Raw genomic sequence first — 7,789 nt, 5'->3', positions numbered from 1 at the left:
GGCACACTGCTGACGATAGGTGGCGGTGGGCGGAGTGGCTGTACCGTGGGAGCTTGCCCAGTTTTTTCTCGCGCTGTCCCTAAAGATCGATTTTCTCTCTCTCTCTCTCTCTCTCTCTCTTTCTCTCTGTCAGCATGCACTGACTCTGTTAGTGTGTGTCGCACGCACGTCATTAGACAGAGTGCTCATTCCCTCCTCCTTTCGCCTTCACACACACACGCACTGCTCTGCACTGCAGTGATTCCATTATTGTGTCGCTCGCGTGAGTTGATCATTAGAGAGGTTTCATGTTGAGGTTCCCAATAAAACAGTGTTTCCGTTTGTGTGTGTGTGTGTGAACAGTACAGGCCAAAAGTTTGGACACACCTTCTCATCTATCTGTCAATGTGTTTTCTTTATTTTCATGACCATTTACGTTGGTAGATTCCCACTGAAGGCATCAAAACTATGAATAACCACGTGGAGTTCTGTACTTAACAAAAAAAGGTCTCCACAGTCACCGGACCTGAACCCAATCAAGATGGTTTGGGGTGAGCTGGACCGCAGAGTGAAGGCAAAGGGGCCAACAAGTGCTAAACACCTCTGGGAACTCCTTCAAGACTGTTGGAAACCATTTCAGGTGACTATCTCTTGAAGCTCATCAAGAGAATGCCAAGAGTGTGCAAAGCAGTAATCAGAGCAAAGGGTGGCTATTTTGAAGAAACTAGAATATAAAACATGTTTTCAGTTATTTTACCTTTTTTTGTTAAGTACATAACTCCACATGTGTTCATGTATAGTTTTGATGCCTTCAGTGAGAATCTACCAACGTAAAGGGTGATGAAAATAAAGAAAACACATTGAATGAGTGAAGGTGTGTCCAAACTTTTGGCCTGTACTGTGTGTGTGTGTGTGTGTGTGTGTGTGTGTGTGTGTGTGTGTGTGTGTGTGTGTGTGTGTGTATGAAAGTCATCCTGCACAGTAGCCCCCTTAAATAAGAGGGGAGAAAGAGTTACTGTGCAGATGAGAGGAGGGAGAAGGAGAGGGTCATTCGTCCTCTCTTTTTTTACTTTAGCTTCACACACACAAACACATACACAACGCGTGCACTTACAAACACACACACATACACATGCACAAACACACTAACAGAAACAATTATCTGTTGCAATTTATTTTTACTTTTTTCATGGGTTAAGTTAAGGTTTCAGGTTGATTTGTTTGATTTTTACTTGATATTTTGTATTATTTTTACGTATTTTTTATTTTGGTTGTGGAATGAATAATCTGAGTTTATATTATTTCTTATGGGGGAAATTCGCTTCGATTTACAAGTGTTTTTATATATTAGCCCGCTTCTGGAACCAATTATGCTCGTAATCCAAGGTTACACTGTACATTCCAAATAAAGCAGCAATTATTATGTGCTTTCATGAGGAAATAGTGACACGTTTGCAGCTGCATTTAATAAATCATGATATCTGTTGGATTAGCAAACTTTATGACCTTTAGTGTAAGATAACTTAAAAACACAGAGTCTTCGAAGGAAGATGTGTGTCATGTCCACTGAATGTTCTACCTTTAAAGAATAAAACAGCTAGTGTATAAAGTTCACCTTTGATTTGCAGGAAACACATTGAAATAGATAGTGCACATCTACGGTATTAAACACTGACTGTACAAGCCGAGTTCTCTGTGACTCTACATTCATTAGTTACAGTATATAATCTGTAGAATAAAGTCATCACACCCTGCACCGCTCCTTACTAAGGAGAATAAAACATAGCAAAACTACATCATTTAAACAGACGTTCAGCTCTAGTCCACCACAACTAAAAGGAAGGGCCACCTTGTGGTGTTATTTGGTATTACCATGGAGCCACAATACTAAACCTCTGTTATATAGGGTGGGCCATTTATATGGATACACCTTAATAAAATGGAAATGGTTGGTGATATTAACTTACTAATTAAAATATTAGTATATGTGAGGGGGAAAACTTTTCAAAATGGGTGGTGACCATGGTGGCCATTTTGAAGTCGGCCATTTTGGATCCAAATGTTATAAATAAGTTATAAAATGTGTTCAATGTGCTGCCCATTGTATTGGATTGTCAATGCAACCCTCTTCTCCCACTCTTTACACACTGATAGCAACACAATGGGCAGCACATTGAACACATTTTATAACATTTTATAACTTAATTAATAAACTTGTAAATAACTCGTGAAAGAATAAGGTTACATTAAAACCAAGCACACCGTTGTTTTTCTTGTGAAAATCCCAATAAGTTTGATGTGTCACATGACCCTCTTCCTATTAAAAAAAAAAAAAAGTTGGATCCGACTTATAAATGGCCCACACGGTACTATCCTGGACGGCATGAGATTTTGCGATATTATGAACGATTCCTCCGTAAATGGATCTGTTCTGTGTCTGTAACCAAGTCCTGTTTATCTCACAGTACAATAAATCATTTATTAATTAATAAGGTGCATGTGTTATCGTGAGTCTCTAAGTTTAATCCCAGGTCTGATCTACACCTGTGCTCTAGAACATAGTGGACTGAAGCCCAGAAGAACCCTGACCTGCTGATACGCCTCAACACAGACCACTTAATCATCTCTACACAATCAGTCAAACTAACACTATCCTGTTATAGACAATCTAATGTAATCTAATCTAATCTAATTTAATATGATCTAATCTAATCCAATCTAATTTAATCTAATCATTCAAGCGCTAGTAGTTAATGTGGATTCCTACAGCAGTAATAATAATCTTCGTGTTTGATGCAGTTTAAATGTCTACTGACGGTAAACAACACTTCAGGAGGGATTAATAAGTCTGTTCATTTCTGTTTTGTACAATAAAGTGCTAAGTTTTATCTTTATTTTATAAATTGCTAAAAGCAAAACATTTTGCAGTTCAAAGCAGTGAGACAGAGAGAATGTGCCCTTGTCATCACACAGAGGACTGCTGAGACAGAGACAGTGTTATGAAAGTGGACACTTACAGCTGTAGCACAGAGCAGAGTGTTTGTCACTGCACGGCTCTGTAGACCAGGTCCCTCCACTCAGGACTACACAGTCTTTTGATGATGAGTGAAATTCAGCGCTCTTCCACTTCCTGTAAGCAGAGTTTCTTCCATCAGTCCACTGCCAGTCATCATACAGCAGGCTGATCCAGAAGGGCGTGGGGCTCTTTGACCCTTCAGTCTTCACCTCTTTATTCTGCTGCTGATCTCTGATGCTGACCAGGTCCGTGTAGTTCCTCCTGCAGTAACTCTGAGCTTCATACCAGGTCTTATTCTCAAGGATCAGATGATAAATAGGAGTCTGTGATGAAGCATCTGTGAAAAGTGCAGCAATAAGATATCAATACATTTATATCTAATATTTAGGTTTAAATAGTTATATACTGTAAGATCAAAAGTTACTTTGTTTATAGCACATGAAGTATCTTGTCTGTGTGCACTGAAGAGGGTCCCATCCACCATCAGCCTTCATAGTAGCACAGGGTGTCGATGAATCACATGTTCCTGTCAGGTGAATGAATGTTACAGGATCACCATTAGACCATTTCACCTCCCTGGACTGATTGCGATAGAGACCGATCCAGCTGTTATTGATTCCAGCCTCCCTCATGATGTTAACCAGCTCAGTGTTGTCTTCCTCAGAGTACACAGTGGCGAGGTGGGTGTGATTTCCTCTACACGCTGCCCGAGCCTCAGACTGATTCATGTTACCCTTAATCACATGGAAGTCAGTGAAGACTGGAGGAGAAAAGGCTGTGGAGGAAACATCTCCTGTTAATGCAGCAGGACAGAGAGGAAAGGAGGGAAATGTGATGTGGATGAACGGCTGTGTGCTGTTTAAAGCAGCACTTTAAGTTACATTTTGATATATAGCTTGTATAAGGGGAACTATGGCGTTATTTTTGTACCAAAAACGTTAGCGAAACCTCCACGAATTCTCCGCGTTAACTGTCACAGCCAATCGGAAGCGGGAACATTCTAATCTTGTTTCTGATTGGCTGATCAGCAGCTGGAGGTGGATATATTCTAATTACAGTTTCATTACTGGCACATTTAAATAAGCGCTTGAGTTTGTGACATGTGTGTTTATAGGAATTTATGATTTTTTTTATATCAGGGTTTTTGTGTTAATGCTTTATTCAAAGATGTTTGATCTTCAATTGAGGAAAAATCTGTACATAATGTTTCCCTGCTAAATGTCAAATGATTTTGCTTTATTGAAGGTGTTAGAAAAAAACTGTAAATAATATATATATATTTTTGCTGCTACACATCTAGTGCTGTTTTAATCAATGTGTTAAATTGTATAAATTTTGGTGAAAATCTGTAAAATAATCGTGTTTCACTGCTAAACATATAGTGCTGTTGCTTTATTGAAGGTCTAAAATCGTATAAATGTAGCAAAAATCTGTAAAATAATGCTGTTTCTCTGTAAAAGATAAAATAACAATTTCTGTAAATTTAATGTTTTTAAGCATAATATGAACTAGAGTACTTTACCTTAATTTTACGGTTTTTGTTAGGCAGCCGTTGCTGCCAGTCATTTGACCATTTTTTGTACGCTTTTTTTTTTTTTACAGTGCATGACTCACATCACATCCAGTCAGCAGCTCTGCTCGCCATGAGATGTTTTGAAAAATCACAGAGTGTAAACGCAGCCGTGATCACGTAACTGCTGCTTAATTAAAGAATCAGATCAATCTTGTCCAAGCTCCTAAACCTTTGTTCTTTCTTCGTCTCATCGCCTTGCGAAGGGGTATTTTAGCAAAGAAATTACAGAATTTTCTCTCATATTTGGCTGCTTCCACATCAATCACTATTCAGTACATTAACTAACAATCTGCTGAGTGTTAATAAGACTCGTTGAGAATGTTTAAAAACGATTGTAGGGAATATTTGATTTTTAGTATGTTTCATTGTATTCTGTGTGCATGAGAACAGAGTGATTTTCTTCCTGTTCTCACGACACAAGCTGTGCTTTCAATAAACACATCCTATGGAAGTTTATGTTAAAGGTCGTAAAACTGTTAAACGCTCGTAAATGTAGAGCTACTCCTAAATTTATGTTCTTCCTTACCTTATCTGTTAAAAGCATTCCAGACTGGATGTAAACACTCCTGCATCCACCTTTTCTTTGGTTCTTTGTGTGTGTGCGTATATATACTCCTGTCTCCCACAATAAACTTTGAACGTCTCACTGAACACTGTCTTGTGTGTTTCATTGAGGGGTACCTGGTACCAGGCGGGACAGCAGAATACAGGAGGAGCACTGAGTAGACCAAAGGAGGTCGACCAAAATTCAAGAAATCCTTACAACGATATTGATTCGCTAAGAACAAAAGTGGGAGGGTTCGGGGCGCACAGTGCTCCGCCCCAATGATGATTTTAATTTAATTAGAACTCAGCCTTAAATCACATGCTTTTCAAAAATTTACGTACCTACATAGACACTCGTTTGTCCGGTGCCCTGTGTACACTAACACAAATGTACAGTTTACATTTTTTTAATTGTAAATAAATTATATAAAAAAAAATACAGCAGAATATTGAGACTAAATGACTTTATTTTATTATCAAAATAAATAATAATTATGTTAAATAATTACATATTAAAGTAGACTTTTTCTCTGCCTAACTTTAAGGAGGCGGCACCCCAGCGCCCCTGATTGACCGGCCGCCACTGTTCCCAGTGCTGTGTATAAGCATGTCCTTAATAAACACAATGCTGCACGTGATCTGTTGTGTCTATGAAGGGTTATTACACAATAGCTTTACTGCCCTACTTAAGAGTAAATTGGGTTATACTATGTATTTAACAGACTGCTGTGTAAATGTTATTATTTTAAAATGCAGGAATTAATGTCTTTTTGTAATATATAGTTTATCTGACTAGAACCACTCATGTTATATTTAGAACAGTTTTCACCCTCGTGTGTATCAGTGATATGATATCAAGCAGCATCAACTAGTTAAAGATTAGTGTCAAACAATGAAGTACAGTATTACATTCATATCTAATAGAAAAGTAAGTAATTAAAATGAAACCCACAGAAAGCTCCTCCCCTCTGAGTTCCTAAAGCATATCAGACGATAAACACACAGTACACTTTGTTTACAGTCTGCTGTCCTCATTACAGCTTGTGGGTAATAAAACAGGGTTTAAAGCCATCAGTTATTAAGACAGCGCCCCTTGTGGTGAATGTTATGTTAAGATAGCCGTATATTAACCAGTAGTAACCTAGTGGAGCTCATAAACCTGATTAAAGACTCCAAGCATCAAAAACTGTTTACAATACAACAACCCATGAACATGTGTATTATGTCACTGAGGTGTGTGTAGATAATTAACCTATAAGTCTCTTTATTTCATGTAATTATATCTAATTATAAAACATTAAAAGGTATAGATGTAGTTAGAGATCTACAGAGCTCTGTCCTGCTGTGTTGTGTTCAGACACAGATTTAACTTTCACACTCAGAGCTGAACGTGTAGAGATAAGAGTTCAGTGTTTACCTGAGAGCAGGAGGAGCAGGACTGACACGGTTGCCATGGTGATGCTGATGATGAAGAGATGCTGGCTGTGTGGTGTGAAGCGTATGTGATAAAAGCAGTGTGTAAGATCTTCACTGTGAGAAAGTGATGAGGAGAACAGGTCCAGGTAAAGTGCTGCAGTCGTACCTGATCAGGGCTCACCTGCTGCTGAATGGAGTCGTGATGTTCAGATCAGTCTCCTTTATCATCGCTCACTGTGGTGGTGTCATGTGATCAGGAAGGCAAAGATAAACAAATGCAGCAGCTTCATACAGGAAACAAATTTATATTTAAAAGCAGAAGGACTTTCAAAAAACACAGAACAGTGCTTTTATTGTCCTAACACTAGGACTGGTGTTCCAGAGGAGAAGGAGAATCTTGAGGGAAAAACTTTTTGAACTTGTTGCTGTTATAAGTCTGCCTTTTGATAATGACTGTTGTTAAAAGCACTATATAAATATAATTGAATTGAATTAAATTAAGAGTGAGGGAGGTAGTCTTTAAAAGTCCAGTAAGGTTTTACCCCTGTAGTAATCTGTAATTTAATGAGTTTCATTAGCACAACAGGTTGATTATCCAAAATCTTCATTAGTTCTTAGTTCCCTGTGGACCAGCTACCATTTCCTGCAACTGCCTTACTGCCTTACACAAAATGCTATAAAAACATTGAGTACATTAGCATTTACACTAACAATACAACACATTAGAACAACATAGAGTCTATTGACTGATCTTTCACCAAAGAAAAAAACATCTGGTTTTGAAATGTACAGGATAATGAACACAAGTCTGTATTAAAAAAAATAATAATAATGTAGATTTAATTAACGTGATGTGCGGCTGCATTAATTACCTTCTGGTAATTTAGGGTGTTTGCAAATTCAAATTTAAATTCAAATTTTATTCGTCACATACACAGTCATACACAGTACGATATGCAGTGAAATGCTTAGACAACTGCTCGTGACCTAAGAATATGAATAGGAAATAAAAATGAAAATTAAAATAAAGGGTAAGTTTAACTAGAGAAGAATAAAATAAAAATAAAAATATACAAATAAAAGTTAAAAATAAAATATCTGTACACAAAATACACAATATAGAAAATATATGGAAAATATATGAAAAAATGTAAAACAATAAGAGCAGCTGAATAAATGGTAATAAAGGAATGGTTATGTCCATGGTTGTGCAAACCACATATTAAAAGTGACTTGTGCAGTGCAAATATGCTTAAAGT

This window comes from Clarias gariepinus, chromosome 18 (genome assembly GCF_024256425.1).
Source record: "Clarias gariepinus isolate MV-2021 ecotype Netherlands chromosome 18, CGAR_prim_01v2, whole genome shotgun sequence".
NCBI lineage: Eukaryota > Metazoa > Chordata > Actinopteri > Siluriformes > Clariidae > Clarias > Clarias gariepinus.
This window is presented reverse-complemented; position numbering follows the sequence as displayed.